This window comes from Hemitrygon akajei, unplaced genomic scaffold, assembly GCF_048418815.1.
Source record: "Hemitrygon akajei unplaced genomic scaffold, sHemAka1.3 Scf000041, whole genome shotgun sequence".
In the NCBI taxonomy this organism is placed as follows: Eukaryota; Metazoa; Chordata; class Chondrichthyes; order Myliobatiformes; family Dasyatidae; genus Hemitrygon; species Hemitrygon akajei.
In genome coordinates this window covers 2,150,962-2,175,889 of record NW_027331927.1, presented here as the reverse complement: position 1 = coordinate 2,175,889, position 24,928 = coordinate 2,150,962, and the positions used below count along the sequence as shown (strand labels likewise).

At 44.2% G+C, this 24,928-nt stretch overlaps 1 long non-coding RNA gene across 2 annotated transcripts in view; it reads left to right on the top strand.

Annotated features, from left to right (window-relative positions):
- LOC140720303 (uncharacterized) overlaps positions 1-24,928 on the top strand; it is a 1,203,583-nt gene that overhangs the window by 909,005 nt on the left and 269,650 nt on the right. The window lies entirely within an intron of this gene.

The following is a 24,928-nucleotide window of genomic DNA, read 5'->3' as shown; positions in this document are numbered from 1 at the left end:
GGGTAGGAGTCCGTGCCAGGAAAAACGCAAGCCTTAGCCGGCCGGCCCTCCCATCCATTCTGCCCTCAAATGGACATTAAATTGGTCTACATCTCTGGCAACAAAATACTCGGCGGGAGTACAGAAGCGGATGGAATTCCGGGCGCCGCTATTAAGCCGATTATTTATGGAACAGTTTTTTACCCCAAGCCATCGGACTACCAACGTACTGACCTCTGCTGTGCCTTTTGTCTTGTTCATTATTTATTGCAATGCCTGCACTGTTCTTTGTACTTTATGCAGTCCTGGGTAGGTCTGTAGTCTAGAGTAGTTTTTGTGTTGGTTTACGTAGCACCATGGTTCTGAAAAACGTTGTCTCATCTTTACTGTGTACTGTACCAGCAGTTATGGTCGAAATTACAATAAAAAGCAACTTGACTTGACTTGACTTGGGAAAAGACTGGGAAAATAAACTTACTTTGACTTTTATAACGGAGGACTGGACGCGAATTCTGAAGTTGGTTACCTGTTCTTCGATTTGTGCTAGTCATTCACTGATTCAATTTAAAATTGTACATCGTTACTATTTGATTAAGGAGAGATTGTCTAAAATGTTTCCTAATGTTGATAGTTATTGAGATAGATGTAAAACTGGGATAGCTACACTGTTTTGGTCTTATTCTATACTGGAACAGTCCTGTAAGTCAGGTTTTTTCTACAATTTCTAAAACAACCTTAAGATTAATTTACAACCTAGCAAATTAACTGTGCTCTTTGCAATAATTCCTCAAAATATTCGTGGTATTTCTTTGTCTGACCAACATGTGATTGCGTTTGTTACATTGATAGCTAGGAGGGCCATTCTGTTGACGTGGAAGGATACGTCGGCTCCCACTCTGTCACAATGGTTCACTAAAGTGATGTTATGTCTTAGTTTGGAGGAAATTAGAAGTCGAACCTTCGAGCCCATGTTTGATTTTGAGAAAAGATGGGGTTCATTTGCTCGTTACCACCATTTGAGTTAATTGATCGATTTCCTCCATGATCTAATTGTCAGCGTTGGTATATATTTTTTTCTTGCTGGCGGTTTGATGTTTATCTTTAGAAGCTTTTTGTATGACGCATGGCTCCGGGGTTGAGCACCTCATGGGTTCTTTATTTTTCTCACCTTTCTCTTGCTTTAGTAGGGTTTTTCTTTTCTTTTTTTTTGTGTCACCATATGTGTCAATCATTAAAACAGTCTTTTTTTCCCTTTGAGACATTTTAAGTGTTACTTACTTCGATGTACTCTTGTTATTTTGGGTAATAATAACAATAAAAAGATTTGAGAAGAAAGGAAACGTGACCAGCAGATTAAGCAACAACGATATGATTATTAACTATGCGCACCACGTGACTATTCATACGCATACCATTAGATCAAAGTGCTTTGCGGCAGATGCAGAACTGAAACTAAGAACTAAGAACAACGAAGTTCAGTTTTTAAAGTAAATTAATAAGTACGCTGATGACACGAGTTAAGAGAATGAACACGCAAAATAAGATAAGATGACCAAACCACTGTGAGTCTGTATGAGTTTGTGAAAGTTTAGATGCTGAATCTGTGGAAACTATCATTAAGGCAGAGCCGCTCTTTTACCTTTTTTTTTTGGCACTTGAAATATGTGTTCTCGAATCCAACCACATTACTTTACTCTGACCTCTGCTCAGTTCATTTCCTTTCCTTTCCTTTCCTAATGGCATCGGGAGTTACAACTGCAAATTTCCCTCCGTAGATGCTCTCTGACTTAGCTTTCTGTTGCGTGTAAGAAACTCGGCTGTATCTAAAATGCAGGTTGTCCGTCAGGGTCTCTTACGCACGCGCAGATATCAATGAAGCCTTTGTCACGTGCAGATCTTCAGTATTGTGACGTCAACATGTATTCTTGGTGGGGGAGCGGGGTGTGATTGGGGACATCCCATTCCAGTCACAAACACGTAATCAGGAGTGCAGGAATTCATGACCATTTATGGGTTTTAGGCACCTGCAGGATCGCTACCCAGTGCTTTTCGTTACTTGTGAGCTGTATTACGTCTTTTTTACCGCGTTTATGCAAAATAATTAGGAATATCGTACTGTGTAATTTAGTTTCCTTCCATTAAATCAGATTTAACTATGTTGTAGTCCAGGGGTTTCCAAACATTCTTGTCGCATGGACTCCCGTCATTGTCCGAGGGGTCAGTGAACCCCAGAATGGAAACCTGTATGGTAACAGAAAATGTTTCTGTTGGATCTTGCATTATGTTTGTCAGATTTCATAGCGGAGTATGTTCTTTTTTACATTTTCGTAAGCATGGCACGGAAGAATAATTTTATGATCTATGTGACCGCTGTAGCTTTGCCACATATGGTCGTAAAAGGACCAGCAGATGACATTCTGCGTATTTTCCCGGTTTCTTTTATTCCCCCCCGGTGCCAGCATTGTGTAGCAGCACCTGAAGGCAAAGTGTCCTTCCACATCCGAACAAAGTGTCCTCCCACATCCGAACAAAGTGTCCTTCCACATCCGAACAAAGTGTCCTCCCACATCCGAACAAAGTGTCCTCCCACATCCGAACAAAGTGTCCTTCCACATCCGAACAAAGTGTCCTCCCACATCCGAACAAAGTGTCCTTCCACATCCGAACCAAGTGCCCTTCCATGTCCGAACAAAGTGTCCTTCCACATCTGAACAAAGTGTCCTTCCACATCCGTACAAAGTGCCCTTCCATGTCCGAACAAAGTGTCCTTCCACATCCGAACAACGTGTCCTTCCACATCCGAACAAAGTGTCCTTCCACACCCGAACAAACTGTCCTTCCACAGCAGAACAAAGTACTCCGGCGATAAAGACGCCAGACAAATCCAAAAGAAGGGCTCAATCAAAAACTTCGACTGTTTATTCAGCTCCAACATTTTGACTGAATTTCACTAGATCTCTGTTATCTGCGTTATCTCTTAAATTTGAGATATAATTGGCATTATAATCGCTTGATGTTGTAGGCATTCTGTATGAATCATTTGTCACTGAGCGGGAACACTTCAAGCTCATGGCTTTGCGGATTTCTCTGTACGGGTGTTGTTCTCTGTCTTAGGGATGAACTGAATGTCGATCAGTCTGTACTTCAGTAGCAGTGTTATCCTCTTACCGGGGAACTGACCCGGCAGCGCCGACGTCTTTACAGAACACAACCACCTCGCTAATTGCCAACTCGTTCCAGTGCAACCCGTTCATTTGCCCCTGTTTCATGTATCCCTCGTCTTTACCCCGGGAGGGAGTAAACTAACTGTATTCACAGCACATTTTATATCGCTGACAATCAACATTGATTCTCTGCTCAAACTTACTTGTCGAGTGATTTGCAATTTTTTTCCCTGGAATGAAGATTATGTTAACCTCTACATGCGAAACTCAAGGTGATCTGCCCATAATTTACAGTTACTCCTGCAAAATATTTCCCTACACTCCAGTTGGAAAATGAGTTGAATTTTCTAGTTGTGGAAAACACTCCCTCATATTCCAGGTTTCAATCCTGAAATGATTTTTTTTCTCTAAATAGTTCATCCGAATTGAGCGCAGCGTTGCTCTCGACAGTGGCAGGAAGAGAACCATCTGCCATTTGGAAAGTCTGATCCAATTTATCAGCGACATGGGCATGAATGAGAAAGATTCAAATGTTCAACACAACACATTTTTGTTTCCGGTTCCGTAATGTTTGATTATTGTCGTGGCAGAAGCCAGATTGAAAAGCTACATAATTACTGACGCTTTATCGGCCCGTGGTGCTGGAGACATGTTTTCACTGAAGATGCTAAAACTGTCTTCTGCATTGTTCTGTGTGGTCGCAATTTCTTTGCCGGGGTGTATTGCTGATTCGCCTTTCTGATATCCTGCTCTCTTTTTACAGTGATTATAAATTACTACAAATTTACTGAATTTCTGTTACCACTCCTGAATCCGAAATGGTCTGTATGGAATAAAGTGTGACAATTTCTGTGTTATTTTGAGGTACAGCACCGTTTTTGTTCCTGCTGAATTTGTAATGAGAGAACACGAGGAAATCTGCAGATGCTGGAAATTCAAACACCCACAAAATGCTGGTGGAGCGCAGCACGCCAGGCAGCATCTATAGGGAGAAGCACTCTCGACGTTTCGGGTCGAGACCCTTCGTCAGGACTAAATGAAAGGAAAAAAAGCAAGATGAGACATGATTTTTTTTCCTTTTCGCATTTTCTCCAACAACGAAATCTCTAAAATTATTTCTTAATGATTCACTCGCCCGTGAGTCTCCATCCATCCATTTCAAACTTTGAAAACATAACTAATTCAACAGGTGCTGGAAATCGAAGCCAACAGACACACAACGCTGGGTGAATTCAACCGGGCGGGCAGCATTTATGGGGATAAATAAACGGTGATCTTTCTTCATGTCTGGAAAGTAAGGGTCAAAATGGCGCTAGAATAACATGACGTGAGGAAGGGAAAGTTGAAAGCCAAAGGGCTGGAGCGGAATAAATCTGATACGAGAGGACAGTGGAGTACAGGAAAACCGGAAGTAGTCATGGACGCCGTGTGAAGTGATAGGCGGGTGAGAATAGCCGAGAGTGGTGAAGAGAAGAAGGGGGGACGAGGAGGGATCTTTTTATCGACATTCATGACACCAGGTTGGAGGCCACCTAGACGGAAAATAAGTTGTCTCTCCTACCAGCCCATTACAGGCCTTTCGGCCCGCAATGATGTACCCACCATGAAACCCACTCTAGAAACTGTCTTGTATTTCCCCAGTGCATAGACCTCTACGTTTCAAAGTTCCATGTACCTGTCTAAGAGGCTCTTAAGCACCCTTTTGTATTCGCTTCAATCACCGCCGCCGGCAGTGTATTCCACGCACCCAACACTCTCTGTGTGAAAACTGAACTCTGACATTCCCTCGGTACCTATTTCCAAGCACCTTAAAAGCATACCCCGCGTATTAGCCATTTTGTCCCGGGGGAAAAAAAAAAGCCTCGGGTTAACCACACGATCAATGCCGCTCATCACCTTATACATATAATGATAGTAGAAACGTCCGAACCTATTAAATGGGATCTCCCTGATGAAGTGTGTCGGCCCGGAACATTGACTGTTTACTCTTTTGCACAGATTCTGCCGGCTTGCTGAGCTCCTTAGGATTGTCTGGGTATTACTTTGATTTCCAGCTTCTGCAGATGTTCTCCAGTTCGCGATTAGACTTGAAAATCAGTCAACAACATTAGAACCTGCGCTGCCTACACGAGACAAAATTAACCCCGGATCATTACCAACTCCGGAATGCAATGGTCTTGTCATTTAATCTTGCCAGGCACTTATGTCGCAGTCTTTAAGCCACTCAGTCTGATTGGGAGTTAAATACGCCAAGACTAGAATGACGTCGCTTGGGATTCACGCTGTTTCTATGTTCACGGTGACCGGAGATTGGACATAATCCTCAAGTATCACTAAATGCATTACTTATGATAAAGCGTTGAATTGGCAATAACTGACGCGAGGCGCATAAATCTATTCTGCGCTCGGAAAGATATCTGTCGTGTCGACTCTTACTTCCGTCAACCCCGGGCGAGGAGAATCACCGGTGTTGTGTAACGCTGATCGGTGGCGGGTCAGACATCAGTGAGACGGAACTGGAAATGCAACAGAGTGAGTAATACTCTGCCTCAAAGTGGTACAACGTCTTTTAAAGTAATTTTTATTCAGATTTTCAGTATCATTCTTTTATTTTTCAAACATCGATCAAACTTCCAGGTAGAGCTCAGTTGGTTCGAGAGAGAGAGAAAAAAAAAATAACTATTCCCTGGTGCTCTGGAAGTTGATTAAATTTCAACGCGCGTTGGTTATCAATATGTTCCTGCAATGAAATTTACTTTGTTCATTATGCGACCGGACGGAAGGTGTGGTCAGAGAGAAACAGAGAACAGAGGGAAACAGAGGGAAAGAAACAGACGGTGACGGGGCCTCGGGATGTGAACAGAGATAAAGCCGGAGAGATGCGGGGACAACGGGGGAGCAGGTCGGAGATGGAGATGGAGTTGAAAAAGAAGGAAAGGAACGCACACACGCTCTGTTCCAGCCCGATCATGTCTCCCTCACGGTGAAACTCACTCGTCAGCAATGAGATTAAATTCTGTTCCGAACGGGACCGGACGTATGGACAGAGAGAAACAGGGAACCGAGGAAACAGATTTTCACGGGACCTCAGGATGTGAACGGAGATAAGGAGGCAGATATGAAAGGACAAAGCGGAGCAGTCCGGAGATGGAAAAGGAGTTAGAAAAGGAAAGAAACACACACACACACACACACACACACACACACACACACACACACACACACACACACACACACACACACACACACACACACACACACACACACACACACACACACACACACACACACACACAAACACCTCCGCTATGTTTCAGTCTGATCACGTTCCCCTCACCGGCGTGGGGGAAGTAGTGAGCGAGGACAACGTGAGGGATATTGGGAGTAAAACACCGTGAGCGTCACTGAAAAGGATGAATCAGAAACAACGGTGAGAATGGAGAAAAGGGAGAGGATTCTTCCTAACTGGACCAACACAGAGGAAAACGCTATCAGATGTAAAGGAGTTTATTAAAATAAAAGGGGAGGGACCTGACTATATAAACACTCCGTCGGGCTGAATTACAGCTGAGGTGACCGCTACATATTACATATTTGATGAAGGACACATTTCACCCGTAAGGGGTAAACAGCGAGTGAAATATATCATCACAAAACTCATGCGCATTTCACAGCGCTCAGTTGTTACCCGTGGTTCTACATATCGGTAAGAGAATAGATTATGAAGGAAACATGGTGTTTGACTTAATTCTTCGGCAGAAAGCAACAAGTAGTTCTATGATTTAACGAATCTGGTTAACAGTTCCAGCGGGTATTTCACCGCGTTCTTGAGCTCCTCTCTGAACTTGCTCTGAGTCACGGCGTAAATACATGTGTTGGTGCAGGAGCTGAGGATCTGCAGCATCGTCGCCGTGGATTCTGCGATATAAATCGGATCCGTGCCCGAGTAACGAGGAATGTTTGCAATCCGTGCGTAAATATCAAATACCACCCGTGTTAACCACAGAAATATAAAACTACCGGTTATACTGAATAGTAAAACGACCGATTTCCTTCTGTTCTCCATCTCCGGGTCCTTGTCATTCTTTCCGTTGCTGCGGCCCCGGAGCCCCATCCGGACTTTATTAGCGGAAAAAATCCGTCTGACTATCAGAGAACTGAGCAATAATATCAGAATAAACGGAAGACAAGGTATTAAAATGCGATGAATCGTTTCAAGTGCGGCCCACAAAGGGGACGTATAGAAGCTCTCTTTGGTCACACAGCCATAGAAAACGCCACTAATTATTATCCAAGGATCCAATGTAAAGTAGAAAGGGATACTTTCTAAACAGCCCAGAACACTCACTGTCCCGATAACCACAGCCGCCGTTCTTTCGGTACAATATTTTGTTTTCAGCTTTTCACAACAAATGGCCACAAATCTGTCACAAGTGAACGCGACTGTCAGCCAGACAGAGACCCCGGTGCTTCCTATGAGCAGGCAACGAACAACCCTGCAAACGGGAGTCCAATAGAGGAAGGAAGACCTAAAGTGCAGGAAAACAGTCCACTTCAGCAGAGGGTCAGAGATAACGACCAGGAGATCGGCCGCTGCCATTCCCAGCAGGTAGCGAGTGATGCATTTGGAGAGACCGCACTTTCCCCGGGATAGGATAACAATCGCCACCAGGTTAACTGCAAGAGGGAGGGAAAGAAGCAGAGAAATTACTGACCTGTCAGGGCAATAGATCAGAATTATAATAGTATTAGACTTGATCTCGTGTTTTTTTTTCCTGCTTCAGATGATGGAAACCGGACCAAGGACATATGAGTCACTGATACGTGCGTGACAGAGAACTTGTTGCTAGTTCCGTAGATGGGTTAAATCTGGCTGAATTCCCAAACCGTTGAGATGGCAGTTGTTCAAATGCCCCTCGTCCGCTGTAAGGGATGGACAATAAGTATCAGAATCACTGGCTCTGAGCCGCACAGGAATGAAATGAAATCCACATCTTCAATTCCCTCTGATCACATTTCTAAAATAAATGAGCCATTCCCGTTGTTCCATCACCCAGTCAGGCAATTCACAGTCGATTCATGCGGACAGAACAGAAGGTCGGCTGGCTCCCACGGATGCAGTGTAGACCGGTGTCCTGCTGTGCTATTCATAATTATTCCATAACATCGAGACAGCGGAGAGGATTTCAGTCAAAGGCAGCATCTCGACTCATATATAGAACACTGCCTGCTACGAAAGCAATGGGATTAATATTGTCAGCGCCTTCCGCCCATGACTGAAATGCGGGGACTGGACAGGTGGCTGTGGAAACAAATAGCGAGAGAAACACTTCAGAACATCGGAATTAACTCTCAGTTTCTGCCGTTTGCAGGAGTGACAGCGGCTTACCGGGAATCCCAACGGCAGAAATAGCAGGGTAGTAAATGTCTTATATCCGCCAGATTACTGGATATCCCATTTGAGTGAAGCAGTGAACGCGATTGCTCTGAATTCCACAGCTCGACAAGACACTCTGGGCTGATGTACTGCAACAGGCTCTGATTTATACAGGGGATCGATCTCCAGTGACAAGGTCCCACCTCTGACCATTGTTATTGAACAAACAAATTACATCACCGGCAGTGTCTCAGGTGCAATTATTGTGGGCATGTAACACGAGCACATCAATGACCACATTTCTATTCCTTTGTGTAATTAGAGCAAAATGTGTAATGAGACCTGTAAGTGAGCAATGAGCGGCTCTGTTTACAACTCTGCCACAGTTGTATTTACAGCAGTCACGACTGTTCACATTTTCCAAACTGAAACTTACACTGTGGTCCACAAGCACCCCGGAATCGACGTTTCCAGCTTTTTGAACCATTTTCGTTGTCACATCTGTTTCATCTACAAATAGATCCGGTTTCCCTGCAGTGTTCTCTGGATCCCGGGGCACATGAACACCCCTTCCAGTCTCCTCCTGCAGACTTCAGTTTAATATCGTCCAATTTTTCTTAATTCAGGAGCCCCACTCTGGCCGCTCAGGCACAAACCCACCCTAACCCGTCCCGCTACGTGCCACCAGATATAAAACATCCCCGCTGTATACACTGACACTGTCCAGTTCTCCATCGGCCCTGGACGACATCGATGTTTATATCATTTTGATCAGCTTCTTCAGTTAAATGTTTATTTCCGACACCTCCATGTTCAGAGCGGTCCACGGATCCCTCCATCTCTTCAACTAACTTCTCCACTTCTATCGGATGTGTGTGTGTGTGTGTGTGTGTGTGTGTGTGTGTGTGTGTGTGTGTGTGTGTGTGTGTGTGTGTGTGTGTGTGTGTGTGTGTGTGTTTATTATTTTATCCTGTCGTTGAGAGAATTTGTATTTACGGACAACTGTATCCATTGTCTCAAGGAAAAGAGCACGTGAATTTACACAAATAAATACCGGTGTGAACGCCGAGTAAATTTCCCTGAACCTACGCAAGCAATCAAGGATTATAAAAAGTGACAGCCGGATAGGGTCTTGTGCTGGCCAAGTGTTCCCAATCTTATTTTCACGGGTACAACTTCGGATCATTTCCCTCAATACTCAGCGATGTTTCGTGTACGAGGAGTTTTTCTTTGAAGCTCCTTCAAACAGTACTTATCAGTTCAAATATTCCGCTTTAACCTCATCCCTTGACTTCATATCACGGACTTGGCTCACCTTCTAGTTGGCCCTGGACCAAGCCAGTATCCATTAATTGCCCTCTTCTCCAAGTGTCATTGCTAATTTATGGCTCCATGTTCTAAATCAGTTCGCAAACACGTAACCAGCTTGAATCACTCAGGGAATACACAGACCCCATCATTCAGAAACCTGCATGTTATTTCATTACAAAGAACACCACACAGATAAGTTCTTGCTTGGAAGTTATCTCCGGTCCAGCACATTACCTGGAGCACCATTGCGTTGAGTGAGCAGAGAAACACCAGTTCACATAATGGAGGATGCAGAGTAGCTTCTCAAAATGGCAGCCTCCTTTCTTTGTAAACATCACTTCACTCTTTCAGAAAGGGGACCATATAAAAAAAATAATAATATAGGCCAGTTAACCTGACTTCAGTGGTTTGAAAGGTCTACCATTAAGAATAGGGTTTCGTAGTATTTGGAGACACGTGGTAAAATTTGCAAAGTCAGCTCCAATCTCCGGCCCTCTCCCCGTATCCCCTCATGGTCTAACTAATCAAGAATCTGTACACGTCTGCTTTAAATATATGCAATGACCTGGCATTTACAGCCGCCCGTGGTAAGGAATTCCCAAGATCCACCATACTTAGGCTAAATAAATTCCTCCATATTCCCGTTCTAAAAGGACATCCCTCTATTCTGAGTGTGTATTCCGCACTCATACTCCCCCACCGCCGGAAGCATCCTCTACACATCACATCACCTCTACCGAGGCGTCTCGCGATTCGATAGGTTTCAGTTCGGTCATCTCTCATTATTGTCAATTCCAGTGCGTGGAGGCCCAGAGGCATCAATTGCTCCTCATATGACAAGCCGTTCAATCCGGGAATCGCTTTCGTGAAGTGAACCCTCTTTGAACATTTCCAATGTTAGCATATCCTTCCATAGATAAGAGACCCAAAACATGTTCATAATACTCCAAGTGAGGCCTCCCCGATGATTTATAAAACCATCCTTGTTTTTATCGTCTCGCCCTCTTGAAATGCCTTCCAGATTTCGCTGACAGATGGAGGGTCTAGGCGCGGTCATAGAGAAAATCTGGGGATGGTACAGAGACAAACATAGAGAAAGATGGGGGAGAATTTGGAGGGAGAGAGAAACCGGTGGAAAGCGAGAGTCTGGGATTGAGAGCGAATCAGGTGGACAGGGTGAATCGATGGAATGGGAGACTGTGTGGGGCGAAAGAGCGCGGAGGGAGACGGATGGACACTGATACGGACGTGAGTGAAGGAAATGGAATGAAGGAGACCGGTAGAGAGGGACGTGGAGAAAGAGAGTCGGGGAGAAATAATGGGAAAGAGACAAAGAGCGATAGCTGAGAGGGAGATGTGGTAGCGAGAGGCTGATGGAGAAAGAGATACTGGGGAGAAAGGGTCTAGGATTCAAGCTGAGGGGTCAGAGACCTGGTGTAATGAGAAACTAAGGGAGTAGGGAGATGGAGAAATGGATGATAAGTAGACTAGCACGATCGTGAGTGGGAACTAAGAATAGTGGAGGATAAGCGAAAGTGGGACATTGAGGCCGAGAGAGACCGGAATGAGAGTGAGTGGGGTTGGAGACTGGGGGAGCAAGACGGGGCAGAGAGAGACACCAAGCTGACAGTGAGTGACTGTGGTAAAGATTCACCGTGAGAGAGATTGGGAGAGAGAGGGAGAATGGAAGAGTAAGATTTTGTGCGAAAAGGACAGGGTAGGAGGGCCGGGAGAGTTAGTGACACCGGAGGGACAGAGAGACTTAAGGAGAGAGAAAGGGTAAGAGTGACTAGGGAGGGACTAGTGAATAAGAGAGATAGCGAGTGAAGCAGGTGCTACGATGAGAGAGGGACTGAGGTGTAGAGAGCGAGACATATTGTGGAAAAAGAGACTGCGGTGTCAGAAAATCTTGTGGGAGAAAAAGAAAAGCAGGAAGATTAAGGAGCGAGAGAGGCAGACGAGAGAGCGAGAGAGAGAACGTGGGAATTAGACACTGTGAAGAGAAAGGAAACTAGAAGTTTGTGACGGGGTGTACGCAGATAGACTGGGGGAGGGGAGAACCAGACTCCGGGTTTGAGCACAGAGATAGCGTGAGAAAGACGTGTGGCGGTACGTCGGGTTAATCCGCTCCTTCTACGCCGTATCCAATACCCCCTCCCTCCTTCATCCCGTCTTGCGACTATCACAATCCTTCCTTCGCCCTCTGACCTCCTACCTCCCTCTCTGTGGAAGACATTTTCGGATATAAAGTTTACAGGGCTCTATGGTGTTTTAGTTTTGTGACATAGGGGACTTCTGTGTTTTCCACGAGAATATCGTTCTTGTCACTACTACTCCTCAGAACGATAACACAGCTGCACAATTGAGATGAGTGTAAACGGATGAGCCACAAATCAGGTAAACAATATTGTGAACTATTTCAACTCTTCTAAGGTCTCGCACTCTCCTCTGCTGCTAGATATAAAGACAAGCTTTTTACTTGTACCTCAGAGTACCGGACATGTGGACTGTCCATGATATCGTGCTAAAATAAAAGATTCGTCAGTTGAAGTCTGCTACTGAACTTCATTTTGAAACATCTCTGACATGTTGGCGTGATCGAGCAAGATCCCGACAAAACGGGGTCAAACGATGGAGTAACTGAGGGTCGCAAAGGCAACTAGAGTTAGTGCCCCGTTGCGAGGTCAGCTTTCAGCCTCCCCGATCCTGTCCCACGACCGGGTAGAGAGGACGGGATCGTCAAGACCAAGCAGGAAAGACCGCAGCATTATGTGAAGTGTTCTGTGAAAAAAGGAAGTCAGGATCCGGACCCTAGTCACACCCTAAAGGGTCTCCGATTAGTAAATAAGACCAATAGATATAAATAAGACTTCAAGTTCTCAGTTTTCATTAAAGTACCTGGTATGTACGAGGGGTGATTGATAGGTTCGTGGCCTAAGGTAGAAGGAGTCAATTTTACAAAACCTAGCACATTTACTTTTCAACATAGTCCCCTCCTACATTTATACACAGTCCAGCGGCATTTCGCGTACGGATCTTGGACATGCAGGTCAACTCTTTGAGTGATTATGCTGAAATTTTAAAGTTAATAACTCATTAACTTCTTCCTTGGGCCACGAACTTATCAATCACCCCGATGAGTTATTAACTTCAGACTTACTGCATAATCAAAGCGTTGACCCGTACGAGAGCTGTATAACTCACCTCCTTCTACCTTAGGCTAAGATCTTATCATTCATCCATGCTGTCGACATTTTCTAGAGGTCCAGGATCCGTATGTTCCACGACCGCTGAACTAACTATAAATGTAGGAGCGACTATGTTGAAAAATAAATGTGGCAAGTTTTCTAAAATTGACTCCTTCTACCTTGGGCCACGATCGTATCAATCGCCCCTCGTAGATTGAAATAGAATGGGAAGTCGTAGCAGTAAATTTGATTTGGAATACGAGGCAGAGAGTTCACTGTAAAGATAAAGATGAAAACCAGTTAAGTAGCTTAAGGGAAGATGGTAAGTGATGACAGTCATATTGATGAGTGAAATGCGGGGAGATTTTTCTCTGTAAAGGTAAAGAAGAAAGCGAGAAAGAAACACCAGAAGATTAAACAAGTAAAGAAATCCCAGGGAGATCCGCTGGTGCCGTCAGTCTCCCCGGGTGATCAGGTCTGGTTGGAAAGTGGATGTAATAGACATGTGATTCCTTTTACTGGTGCTTTGTGTGGTTGAACACAAGGATGTTGGCCTCATACGGATTTTTTGAGATAAAGAAAATATATATTTTTAAATAAGATACTGGTGGCGGAATCGAAGATCAAAGTGACTATGAGAATATGATAACGTGCTTTGATTCATGCTCTTTACTCTGTTTATTTGGGCGCGGCTCATCGGAGAATCCTGTCCTTGCTTTCAGAAGTGTTTGTTTGTGTTGTGTGTGTTGTGTGTGCTTTACACCCTGAGTTGGAGAAACGTTGTTCCGTTTGTCGGTGAGCATGTGTGTAGTTAAATGACAATAAACCGGACTTGACTTGACTTGAATAAGTGCTGGAGGAGGCTAAGTGACATCAGCCTCCGAAACAAAAAAAAACACCGACTGTCCTAACGATGTCCAAACAAAAGAATCGGGGGGTGTCTCGGGGCTATCATCAGCACCTAGATAATCTAAGACAGCCGGAGCCCGGTCCCGATCATCCTCAATGTCGGCAGAAGCGATACGACAGAATCAAACACCCCAAACAATCTCACCTTTCAGCGCCCAGACAAACGAAGTCGAAGAGCAGGAGGGGGAGAAAACCCCAGACAAAGAACGATCCAGGATGAAGCCACACTCAAGTTGGAGGAACAACACCTCCTATTTCGTCTGTGTAGCGTCCAAACTGATGGCATGAACATTGATTTCTAACTTCCGTCAATGCTCCTCCTCCGCCTCTTACCCCACCCTTTATCTATCTATCTATCTATCTATCTATCTATCTATTTATGTATTTCTTTCTTTCTTTATTTATTTATTTACTTCCTTGCTTACTATTTTTTCCGGTTTTTTCTTTTCTTTCTTTCCCTCCGCAATAACTATTTCTCTATTCTCCATCTCCCTCTGGTGCTCCCCTCCCCTTTTCTTCCTCCCACGGCCTCCCGTCACGTGATCTTTTCCCTTCTCCAGCTCTGTATCATTTTTGCCAATCATCTTTCCAGATCTTAGTTTCATCCCACCCCCTCTGGTCTTCTCCTATCATTTTGGATTTCCCCCTCCCTTTCCCACTTTCAAATCTCTTAATATTTCTTCTTTCAGTTAGTCATGACGAAGCGTCTAGGCCCGAAACATCGACAGTGCTTCTTCCTATAGATGCTGCCTGGCCTGCTGCGTTCCACCAGCATTTTGTGTGTTTTCCAAGGAAAGATGAGCCCATTGTCAGGGTCGCATGTGCATTGGTGGAAGGGGCTGAAAAGAAACGGAACATCACTAGAATAGAAAATAGCGAGAAAGAAAAGCAAAGCGAAGTCACAGATAAATACTGTTACACAATATCCAAAAAAATATTATTGGCACCACCGCGGTAAACCGGCCGTTGACCCTATCCCAAGTTCGGGCTGTGGAACAAGTTTGTGAAATTTATAACCCCTTGCCAGAAAATGTTCAGATGTTATTGAAAGTGGTGTGCGGAACCCACTTGGCCTGCAGTGCCAGGCAATTTTGAAGTCCTCAGAGGAATAGAGAGAGAGAAACGATAATGACGGAGTTAACATTACCAATATAAAGTTGTTCAAGGGGACTGTGTAAGGCTTCCGCTGTGGGGCATTCCGTCAGCATAATGATTTTGAAGAGATTACCAGGTGTTGGCAAAAAGCAGAAAATATAACTGACTGCATTTCCCTTTCCTTGACACATGGGGATCATCTGTGGGAAGAGACCTGCAGGACAACTCTGCGCTACAGTACAGATAGTGCAGACAGTCTTAAACTGCCTAACGACGCTTATTATGAACGACAGCTTATTCTGACATGCCGACCTCTGATACGTTTCCATCGCACCGTCCGATACACTGAAACATCTCAGCCGAACGATCACCAGAAGCTCCTGTCCGTGATTAACAGAGCAGAAACTCTTTCTTTAACCGGACGCATCCATTACGGTTCAGAGGACGTAGTGGCAGAAGTTTGTTGAGTGCAGAACAGAATGAGCGGTTTAATTGCCAAACTCAAACTCTCATGTCACTATAGTCATCAAACTCCCTGCAACTCCTCAACTGCTCGGACCCGTGCTTCAGACTTTACAGGAGGTAAACCGCACACAGCGGATAACTCTGCTAATACTAGCATTACTCGACAACTCCATTTCACTCAGGCTTCTTCATTTCCTTCTTCATCGTTAAAACAAAGTTTGATCTGATTGCTCACCCTGCTTTGCCTGAGCATGCCGGACACGTATTGCTTTCGCAGATTTCCCTCCCTCCTTGTGGGCGATAGACAAAAATCACGTGGGATCGTACATTCCGCCCCACCACAGGAAGACCAATGCTATTCTACTCTCTGTACGGCAATATAATTTGTCAACGGGGACAGTAAAAGTCATCATAAAAAGCATAAAAAAGCACTTTTGGATCAGGAAGTTCTGCTACCAACCTGTCGTCGCTGTAATTTTCCAATTTTACCAGTTCCAAAACCAGGTCGCGATAATGAGTAACAATTTGTACAAGAGATAAGGGGTATTAACAAGATATTTATACCTCTTCCTTCCGTCGTACTCGACTAAACTTATCCTCTAAACTTATCGACTAAACTTATCCGGTATTCATGCCGCATTTGAATTTTTTTTTCTGTTATAGACCCTGTTCTGCCTTTCTCTCCATCCCATTACATAAGGTCAGTCAGTATTTGCTTGTTTTTACTAACAGTGAGAGTGGACAGTGAACTCGGACCAGGTGTATCATGGGTAAATTGAGAGACCCTCGGTTTATGCCGCAGCAGTCACATGAGATTTAAGCGCCCTGCGGTTTCCAGGGGAAAGTAGAATTTATGAAGTGCCGATTATCTGCTTCTTGCCTCTCCCGCCCGTGTTAATTGTGAAAAAAGACATTGTTGCTTTTTGAGAAACCTGGCTGAAAAAGGGAAACGGGGTAACCCTCAATAAACTGCACCATTGTCAGCCCACTCTCCATTATTTGGGACACATGCTTTCTTAAGGAACTGAGCAACTTGCCAAAGAACGAATTGCAGCTTTTATTAATTCGCCACCTCCCCGCACCCGAACTGAAACGCTTCCCGTTTTGGGAATGGTCAATTACAGTAGACATTAGATTCCTGAATATCGAGTAATGGAGGCTCCTCTTCGACAATCCTCATTATTGAGCATGTCTGTCGAAATACAGTGGACTCAGGAAATAAACACGGCCTTTAATGATATTAACTATCCATCTCCTTTCCAATTATTTGTAAATGAGCAGCAAGGGTTTGCTTGTGGCAGTTCAACACAACGACATGGGGGCCTTCGACGACCCATCGTATATTACTCGGTGAAATTGCCACCAGTTGTAAGAGGGATGTCTGTTTGTCTGAGATCTGTCGCCGACACTGCAGTTATGGTCGAAAATTCCAATCATAATGTATTGGAACGACTTTCTTGTTCATCAGCCTGATGGAGCGTCTAGGCCCGAAATGTCGACTGTTTACATAGTTGCTGCCTGTCCTGTTGAATTCATTCTGGATGTTGTGTGTATCACTTTGATTTCCAGTATCTGCAGGCTTGCTATTGTTTCTAGTTGGACTCACAGAGCACTGAATGCCAGAAAGACGTGTGCTATATACAGTCAGCAAGGTTAATCCCATGTCACAACCATCTCCGGAATTTAAGGTCTTGCCAGGAAATTATGGGGTTGTGGGTACTAAACCACGCAATCTGATTGGGAGTTAAACTGGCCAAGACTAGAATGAGGTCCCTTACGTATTATTGGAAAATTATTTATGACAAAGCGTTGATTTATAGATAACAGGCGCGAGGTCCCAGTTCTGCGCACGAAAGGTTACCATTCGTGTCAACTCTTTCTTCGGTCAAAACCCGGGCGTGAACAGTCACCGGTGTTGTATAACGCTGAACGGTGGCAGGACGGGCCATCAGCGTGACGGAATTGGAAAGCAACAGTGAGTAATGTCCCGTCGGAAAGCGGCACAACATCATTTGAAGTAATTCTGCGATATTTCTATGTGTGGTTTCCTGCAGCGGATAATCAATGTGAAGGATACAACGTCCGAATCCTCAGACGAGAGTTATGTGATATTTTTATTTATCCCTGTGATGAACCGTAAGCACGGATGACTGAAATATTAATAAATATTTTAACCGACCGTACCTTACAAGCTGAGCGTTTCCAGTAATTTATATTGAATTCGGAATTCCTGTATCATTTTTTATGTTTCACAAAAGTCGATTACACTTCCAGGTAGAGCAAAGTTAGTTTAGAGAGAGAGAGGAAAAGTCAAAGAACATTTTCCCGTGACTTTAGAAATTTTCTAAGGTTTTACATAGGTTTATTTACAATGTAAGTATATTTTCCCACATTCTGCAGTGAGATTTAATTTGTTCATTAGTGGACCGACCGTGTGGTCAGGGAGAAACAGAGAGCAGAACGAGAACTATGGAATCAGATTGTCACAGGGACACGGGATGTGAACGGAGATAAAGACGGAGATGTGCACGGACAAAGTGGGAGAAGTCCTGAGAAGGAGCCGGAGTTGAAAAAGAAAATTTTATAATTTTATAATTCCAAAGAGTTAACATATTAGCTTTCGTCCACAATTGAATAACATTTTCCACCCTACAATCATCGAGTTCTCCTTCCGTCGCCAGCGAAGACACAAATATCCCGTCCAAAAGCTTAGGAATAACTTCGCTCGCCTTCCAAAGTTACCAGGACTACATCCTTTCTGGCACCGGAGAATCATCTATCATAAAGTTTTCTAAGTTTGCAGCACATCCTCTTTCTGAGCGTCGGCATATTCAAGCATATCTGCCTTTTTACACCGTGTTCACATTCATCAATATTATCAGTAAGGAGCTTCACTGCCTCCTTGACTCCAAACACAATTTTCCTTTCACCTCTGATCTGCCCACGCTATCTCTAGTTATCCTCCTGTTCTTCACTTACCTTAGTGCAAATTGCCATGACAATCTCACGTCCCTATCTACCTCTTCGAAGTCCATTGTTAAATTCTTCCCTGTCTTTTTTGTGACTCGCCGTAACCCCACTCGATCTTTTCTTCCTAAATCTTAAGTATCTTTCTTTCTTCCCCTTGGCGAGTTGTTGCTACTTCCTTGTCACCCAGCGTTACTCTATGCTCTCATCCTTGCCCTGCGTCAAAGAGACAAGCTTATACTGAACCCCAAGTTATTACTCACTAAGCAAACTCCACGTATCTGTCGCTCATTTACCTGAGTACACCATTTCCCAGCGTACGTTCCCAAGTTCCTGACAGGTAGCACCACACATCGCTAACCCAGAATTCCATGCTCCCTGGTCCTATCACTATGCAAGGTAAATGTCGGGGAGTCCTGCGCTATCGTTCTGAAATGCTGACCCGCGGAGAGATCTGTCACGTGATCCGTTTCCTTTTCTAATATTTGACCCGGTACGGACTGTTCGCTAGTCCTCCTGTCGACATATAGTGACATGAATCCTTCCTGGAAACAACTAAAAAGTTATCCCATAACTAAACCTTTTACCCTGGGGAAGTGCCAAAGAATATTAGGGAAGTTTCAGTTTTCCGCTCCAATAACCTTGCACATGTCCATTTTCCGCTTCCCGATGGGCTCCTCACTGTTCCCGTTGCATTTTTTGTTAATCTAGGGATGGCTGTACAGAATACTCCATATACGGTGATCGTGCCCTTCAGGTTTCTGTGTTCGTCTCACAGTCTATCAACAAACGAACGCTCCACGTTGTCCTCCCTTTCTGCAGCTGCGATACTATCCCTGGTTTCCCATCGCACTCCCTTTACACTCTGTTACCCGACCCTGTCCATTTTGAAACATCTAAACCCCGGGAAGTCCTGCAGCCATCCCTGCCCTTGTGACAGTCGAGTGTCTGTGATAGTTTGGAACATACTTCAACCAAAGTGACAATCACGCCAGCAGCATTGAACGTTTGTATTGCTACCTACCTGAACTGTATGAAGTCAGCAATCTTCCGCCAATTCTGCAATTTCCGGATGACCAGCAATATGATTGTTTGAATTTATGACATATTTGCCAATGCTGTTCATTGCAAAACGGCTTTATTTGAAAACTCCGCTGAATTGTAATTGGACATGGGCGTTATCTACACAGATGGCCATTTAATGTAAACACATACTTCATTCCATTCCTCAGCTCTTCTCTGAATTTCCTCTGTGTCAGTGTATAGATACAAGTATTGGTGCACACGCTGAGCATTTGCAACATGAACGCAAATTGCTGTAGGATGTATACCGGGGAACTCAAATATCTGTCCTGGTAAAAATAGTTCTCTGGTTGCCATTTCAGGGAATGGACTACATAGGGCATCCAAAATAATATGAAATTAGCTGATATAGAAAACAACAAAATCATCGATTTTCTGCGTTTTTCCACCTCGGCATCTTTCTGATTGTCGCTGCTGTGCCGAAGCTTTCTGCGGACTCTATTTGCTACAACGATATGCCTCACGGTTAACCCGTTAAACACCAGGATTAAGCCGATTGGTAGCAATGGTGTTAAAATACTGTCCAGTAATTCGTAACCTCTCCACACGGGTGAAGTAACGTATTCATATGTGGCGCGGCACCGCCACGGCGTGTTGTCAATGATGACGTAAGGTTCAAGGGCAAAGTATAACGGGGCACTTCTCCCGCAGCTCACTATAACCACGGTCACCATAACCACCGTTGCTGTTCTCTCGGTGCAGTATCGCTCCCGCAGCTTTCGGCAACATATTGCGATGAAACGATCGAAGGTAAAACTGACCGTAAACCAAACAGAGCAGTCTGTTGTTAAGACCCTAAGTACAAGTGTCAGAGCGCATACAGGAGTGATGAGCAAGGATCTGTAATAAATGTAGATATTGTTGATTTGTTCTACTAAAGCAACAACGATAATCACCATCAGATCCGCTGTTGCCATTTCAACCAGGTAACGGGTGATGCATTTGGAGAGTCCGCATTTTCCACAAGATAGGATCACAATCGCCGTTAAATTAACTGCAATAAATTGGAAAATAGAAATAAAATTAGAATAAATGTAGATATTGTTGGTCTTTTCCACTAAAGCAACAAGAATAGTCACCATCAGATCCGCTGTTGCCATTCCGACCAGGTAACGGGTGATGCATTTGGAGAGTCCGCATTTTCCCCGAGAGAGGATCACAATCGTCGTTAAATTACCCTCAAGAAATTGGAAAGCAAAATAAAAATATGGACAACAGCAAATCTCTGAATGTCCCCATTCTTGCCATGCTATGCAGGGTATGGTCTGTTTGGAAGTGGAAAGCGGGAATCTAGTCTGTGCGGTCCCGGTCGCTGCGCTCCTGCTGGAGGACAATGACAGATGTGAATGTCAGAGGATTGGCGACATTCCGACAACTTTGAGCAAAGAATCTGAGTTCCACGGTTCACGGACCGGTGAACGGACGATCGTCCCAGTAAAGAACACCATTTCCATTATTAGGGGCGAAACAGTTGAAGGGATTGTTTGCAGCAGTGACAAAGTGGAATCAAAAGACAATTTATCATTTACTGACTTATGTAAGAACAGATCTATGTGTCGAAAATAGACTGGACCATCATTTAAATAAGCTGCCACGTTGTTATAAGGTCAAAGTGTCTGCACTGATAGAAACTGGGACCTAGAATAACATATACCAGCATCAGCTCAGAAAGTATAGCGAGGTGAAATTCTGAAACAATGTCAATATCGTCACGAACTTAATTGACAAAAAAAAAAAATCACTGCGGCCAAAATAGGGAAAATGAAAATAAAACAATCAGGTTCCGGAATCCTCCATTCCCAAAACACGTTTCAGCCGACGGTAGCATCTGTGCTTAGTATCAGTGCGGATACCGCAGCAGAGTAACGACGGCACCATACATAAAGTGACCAGCTCCGGCATCTTACCGGGGACACCAACCGCTACAAGTGTGGGATAGAAAATGGCCGCGATGTAGTAAATCGCCGGATATCCCATATTCCGTCAGAAGACGCGTTCAGTTGTACGGAGCGTTTCAGCTGCTCAGATGGACTGGTGATCGGTTTAGCAGAATTTTATTGAGGTGAGAGCAATTCCACTGAGGCAATTAGCGTGGCTGTCACGTCAGGGACATTAGTGACAACCAACTGCGCAAACACTTACGTTAAACTATTTTTACTCACTGTTCTCTCGTCATGAATTTGAGTCTTCGAGGGATATTGCAATCTATTTACTTTAAACCAAAATACGATGTGCTTTTCTCCAGGTTATTTTCCATGAGACCTGTCATCAGCTGTTTAAACAGCATATTTTTATATCATTCTTGCTTTAAAACAGGCATTCATCTTGAAGTCGATTTACTTTGTAATTTTTGACCGTGCCCATTCGCTTCTGAAATTGAGGGAAGGAGTTTGTTCTGGCAGGTGAAATGGAGAACACTTCTTTATTAAAGGGGAACATTCGCTCTTTCTTTTCTTTCGTTCATTGCAGTCATTCCATGCTCTTTGAGTGGTGGAATTGATAATGACAGCTGACTTATATTACAATAACACTGTACTTATGTTCCTCCAAACACTTTTAAAGATCCACAGCGATATTCCAGAGACGTGTGATCAAAAATCGAACGTGTGTTCAGGAAAGTAGCAAAGGCTGTGGACAGTTTGAAGAACAATATTTTCCAACGCACACATGGGCCGTTTGCCAGGAACCTGACCTCTACCAGTGAATGACTTGACCTCCCATTCCCGTGGCGTGCGATGCCGTTTATTTAACTTTAAAGATATTCTCAAACCTGCCGAAACTATCATTCTCAGTTTGAATAAACTGTGATCTATCTGCAGGTTCCCAGGCTGTTCTATTATTTGCCACGAAGCTGTATTTTTTTCCTCCTGATTTACTGTCAGGTATATTGCCTTTCGAGCGTCACTGTGAGCACTTCAAGCTCACCTGTCAATCACACTTCCTTCTGCTCCTGCAGTGCATCGCTCCATGCCGATTGTGGTTCTCGTACCGATGAGCGGCCCTCGGTTTATTGGAGAAAGTCTCATCACTCTGTTTCCATTTTGGAACTCGTACTAATTTGCGGCCCTCGGTTGACTCGAGAGAGTATCACCCAGCCTTCAAATGTATCCGTCCAAAGTGAATCACTTCGTACCTTTCAGGGTTGAGCACCATCTGTAACTTCTCAGCGCGGCTCTGCGTCCTGTCACTGTCCTGTTGTAAACACTGACTACCTTCTATACTATCCCTAATTCCACCAACCTCCACATCATTGCAAATACAATGAACCGCTTATTTATTCACATCATTTTAAAGCACAAATAACCTGGGGACTCAGAACAGATCTCTGCAGGACACCACTGGCACCAGCATCTGGGGAGAAAACGCTCCATCCACAACTATCCTCTGCCTCCTGGGGCGTCAGTCCTGAATCCACAAGCCAACTTTCCCAGGATACCAAGTCTTCTAAAAGGTCCTGCCATGGTTAACCGTAAGTATAACCGTCACATCCTCACAGAATTGAACCAGGGTTGTGAGACATGATCTGCCCCTCACAAAGCCATGCTGACTCTCCAAAATTGGGTAATGTTTCTCCAAATTCTCGTAAATCCTGTTTCTAAGAAAGTTCTCTGATAATTTCCCCATCACTGAAGTAGGACTCACCGCTTCCCGCAGTCACTCAGGCTTTCTCCCAACCACACAAGAAGACGTATTTAACCTACTGTATTTTTTTTTCAAAAGTTCCAGTACATCCTCTCTCTTAACCTTGGCATGTTGTCGCACATCGGCCTGTTTAACGCTCTCCTCACAAATGTCCTTCTGAATACTGAACTGAAGTCTTCATTCAGGACTTGCTCTTCTTCTCATCAGGAAAGTAGCAAAGGCCGTGGAAAGTTTGAAGAACAATATTTTCCTACGCACAATTGGACCGTTTACCAGGAACCTGATCTCTACGAGTGAATGACTTGACCTCCCATTCCCGTGGCGTGCGATGCCGTTTATTTAACTTTAAATATATTTTCAAACCTGCCAAAACTCTATCATTCTCAGTTTGAATAAAAGTAGTAATTCAAATCTGTGATCTATCAGCAGGTTCCCAGGCTGTTCTATTATTTGCCACGAAGTTGTATTTTTTTACTCCTAATTTACTTTCAGGTCTATTGCCTTTTGCGCGTCACTATGAGTCTGTGCAGAACAGCGGATGCGGTCAAGCTCACCTGTCAATCACACTTCCTTCTGCTCCTGCAGTGCACCGCTCAATGCCTGTTGTGGTTCTCGTACCGATGAGCGGCCCTCGCCTTATTGCAGAGATTCTCATCACTCTGTTTCCATTGTGGAACTCGTACTGATGTGCGACACTTGTTTGACTCCAGAAAGTATCGCCTCTGCCTTCAAATCCATCCTTCAAAAAGTGAATCACACCGTAACGTTCCGGGTTGAACTCCATCTGTAACTGCTCAGCGGTGTTCTGCGTCCTGTCACCGTCCTGTTGTAATCTGTGACAACCTTCTATACTATCCGTAATTGCACCAACATTCAAATCTCTGAAAATACAATAAACCACCCTTCCACCTCCTCATCCAAATCATTAATAAAAACACAACAATCCGGAGGTCTCAGAACAGATCTCTGCAGGACTCCACTGCTCATGGACATCCAGGGAGAACATTTTCCATCCACAACTATCCTTTGCCTTTTGTATACCTGGATACCAAACCTTCTGACATTATGAATGGTCCTACCATGGCTAACCTTAACGCCTTGTTAAAATCCAGTCATATCAGATAAATTATCCCCCACTTTATTTCCAGAAGAGCACGCAACAAACACGTTCTCCCATCTGTTTCTCTCTTCCATTGACTCCACCTTAGCTCGGGCGAGTGTAAAGATGTGAATTATCCTCATCCTCCGGGGGCAATCTGGAAATGGTTGCCCAACTCCTCCATCCACGTCACCGTCAATTTCCTGAGATATAACTCTAACAGGATAATCACATCTCGGTCCAGGACATCCCATTGACAATATGTTTTCTGGAACTCAGCTACTAGAGGATATTGAGTATCTCCAAGGGGTTTGCGTTGGTTAATATGATATCACCCCAACTTGTTTCGAGCGGTCTGGATTCAATATACTGATGGACTTGCTTTGTCAGCGACATCATATGTCCCTGCAGATCGCGAAGCTCTCAAGGGGCTTGGCTGATGTAGTGAATTCCTAACTTTCTGTCCTATTTCCGACTCCCGCTGTTTTGTTCGCACCTCGAAATAAGCTTTGTTTTGCTGTTTCCTCCGTCCCTTATTATGGGCGGCATCATAATGAGCTACCTTAATAGAGTCAATTAATTGCTGCTTGCATTTGTCCTTTCCAATGCCATCATACCCGGTCTGTGATAAATCTAGCCCAAAGAGGGA